This window comes from Eumetopias jubatus, unplaced genomic scaffold, assembly GCF_037043125.1.
Source record: "Eumetopias jubatus isolate StellerSeaLion01/CBP00866 unplaced genomic scaffold, mEumJub1_p1.0 scaffold_6, whole genome shotgun sequence".
NCBI lineage: Eukaryota > Metazoa > Chordata > Mammalia > Carnivora > Otariidae > Eumetopias > Eumetopias jubatus.
Genome location: NW_028274812.1, coordinates 146,553,177 through 146,556,241, shown reverse-complemented (window position 1 = coordinate 146,556,241; position 3,065 = coordinate 146,553,177). Strand labels below are relative to the sequence as shown.

At 42.7% G+C, this 3,065-nt stretch overlaps 1 non-coding gene across 1 annotated transcript; it reads left to right on the top strand.

Annotated features, from left to right (window-relative positions):
- The first annotated feature begins 1,985 nt into the window (after positions 1 to 1,985).
- TRNAK-UUU (transfer RNA lysine (anticodon UUU)) lies at positions 1,986 to 2,058 on the top strand. Its single transcript has one exon. It is a non-coding gene; the product is annotated as a tRNA-Lys (tRNA).
- The last annotated feature ends 1,007 nt before the right edge of the window (positions 2,059 to 3,065 follow it).

The following is a 3,065-nucleotide window of genomic DNA, read 5'->3' as shown; positions in this document are numbered from 1 at the left end:
TGCCACAGCCCCCGGCTCCTCCCCAGCGCGGGGGTCCGCGGGCCGCGCCCCGCCGCCTCCCTTGCGGCTCCTCCCCGGGGCCGCACAAGCTTCGGGGAAGCGGGCTGGGCAGCCGCGTCCTGGGCGGATCCGGAGGGCATGCACTTGGAGGAGCTGTTGGAACCACCTGCTTCTCAAGGGGACCGGGTGGAAAGAGGCTGAGAAAAGGGAGGAAGGACGAAGGAAAAAGACGCGGGGAAAGAAATGAAACCGTTTCCATATGGGAAAAACTAATTGTGATACTGGAATTGCTATGTTAGCGAGGATGCACCCGCTCGTAAGCGGTGGCGCCGCGGCGGTCCTGAGATCGACAAGTCGAAGCCATCCTCGACTGTGAGTTTTATAAGCAGCCCCTGCTGAACTGTATCCAAACAGTTTAACTCAATCCACTTCTAGAGCTTTCATATTTAGTTAAATACGACCATAGAAAATTCGCCTTCTGAGAATCAGTCTGCCAGGGAATACAGCCCTAAGTCCCACGTTCCACCCTCCTCGGAAAAATCCCGCCCTTCTGCTGGTAACTTAAGACATTGCTGTAAACGAAGACTCATCTGACTGTGGCGCATTGTCCTGGAGTTGTGAAAACGCTCTCCTTGCGGATTCCCAGAGTGGGAACAATTGGAAATACTGAGTCAGAGATGCCTCCTTCAGTTGAGGTGGTCTCTTACGGGATTTCACTGGGGGGCCCTAAGCGGGGGGGGGGGGGGGGTAACAAATTCCACATTCACATCCATTACATCTTCCAGTGAAGGGGGTTTTCAAATTATCTATTATTTTGCACTATAAGTAGATGTAAATATAACCCAGTCCACAAGAAGTATTTTTAACATAGATTTGGGGTCACAGGAAATAAAGTCAGATTTCAATGTTTATACTTGTATTTGGTACCTAGAAGCATGGTAGGAAGATCAAGAAAGACCAGATACAAAATGATGGTATTGGGATAAAAAAAAAATGTGAGAGACATGGAATGGAAATAACGATTTCAAGGAGATAAAGATCAATGTAAAATCTTCCACAGAAGATTAAAGAAGGCGTCTCTGTCTCTGTCTCCCTCTCTCTCTCAAGGGATATTGCTAAGTGTTAAATTACTAAACTTTTTAGATTCCTTTGATACAAGTCACAAGACATTTCAGAAAAATTTGAACATATGGAGAAAAATGCTACATGTCCAGTGAAAAACAGCCAAGTTGTCAAAATTATTTTTTTTAACTTTATTTGTTTATTTGAGAGAGAGAGCATGAGAGTGGGGAGGGCCAGAGGGAGAAGCAGCCTCCCTGCTCAGGGGGGAGCCCAATGTGGGACTTGATCCCAGGACTCCAGGATCACCTGAGCCAAAGGCAGTCACTTAACCAACTGAGCCACCTAGGTGCCCTGAGCTGTCAAAGTTCTTTTAGAGGTTAAGAACATTAGGGAAGTGCACAACATAGGGCCACTCACAGTCACCAGACATTTCCCCTCCTTTTTAATGACTTGCTTTCATCTTGCACCAAGAAAAAAATTGGTAGATGTTACCAAATTTGGCAGATTCTTACCATTGTTCTCCATTGGTTGCTTTTTTTTTCTTCTCTTGTTTTTTTTTATTATTTATTTATATTTTTATTGTTTCTTTGTTCTTCTTTGTGTCCTTTTTGGTTATTTTTTGGTGCCCAGTAAATAAGAGCTGACAGATTTCACTAAGCATTCCGTAAATATTTATTGGGAACAATCTGTTGGTTTCTTTTGTTTATTTTCCCTTTTTACAAGTGTACCCAAATGAGGATTGTTTTCTTGATGCCATTTACATTCCTTCTCTACCTACCTACAGAAAACATAAACAAGTGCTGGGTGAATTGACTATGGAGGTTAAATACCTGTTCAGTTGCCCTTCCTGAATGGAAGAATGAATCTACCACACTATTAAGCTTGATCCTATTTATGTGTATGGATAAGACAACTTTCTCAGAGCCTGGGTAGCTCAGTTGGTAGAGCATCAGACTTTTAATCTGAGGGTCCAGGGTTCAAGTCCCTGTCCAGGCAATATGGTCTTTGCTTTCCCTGGGTCTGAGGGGCCCTAGGTTTTGTCCTTCGAGGAAGGAAATTTGGGTTCCACTTTGACTTTTACCTGTTTATAGAGTGAGAAAACACCAAAGAGTCAGTTACCTTCAACCTTAACCAAAGTAGCTGAAATTTGCTATTCTCTTCCAAGCAGGAGAGGACTTTAGTGCTTTTTAATAGAGATTTCCCCAGGAGCACAGTACAAAAGGCTTACAGCCCACGGAGTATAAGAAAGCTATCCCGCTAGACTAGGGTGTTCTAGAAAAGGAACTGGATATGATATTTATTGAGTAAAGTGTTCACTGTGTCAAAACCCAGGATCGTTAGATTTTCCGTCCTTCACACTCACAACTGAGCTACTTGGCAGATGGGGAGAGCTCTCTGCCAAGTCCTGGTGATGTCACATTCTAATATAAGACAAATGGTGCTGCGTTACTTGACAGATACTGCAGTAAGGTCTTAGGTGAAATACTCGTCCTCCCCAGAAACACAGGGACTCTTTGCCGTTCATTTCCGCAATTCTGGCCAATTGTGAGTTGATGGTGCAGTTGACTGCTCAGTGGATTGTATTTTTCTCTAGAAACACACATTTCCCCTCCCTCTCTGTCTTAGGATTATACTTCCCATTCCCTTTGAAGATGATATGATGGTTTACATAGAAAATCCCAAGGAATCTAAAAACAAACAAAACCCTCCTAGAACAAATATGTATGTTCAGCAAAGTCACAAAATACAAGATCAAAATACAAAAATCAACTGTATTTCTAGACACTAGCAATAAACACGTGGGCACCAGAACTAAAATATAGTATCACTTACATCACTTAAAAAAATAACTTAGATGCAAATCTACCAGAACATGGACATGCTGAAAAATACAAAACTACAAAAGACTGATGAAAGAAATCAAGGACCTAAATAAATAGAGAGATATTCTGTGTCCACTGATTGGAAGACTCGGACATGTCAAGTCTTCTCAAAGTTATATA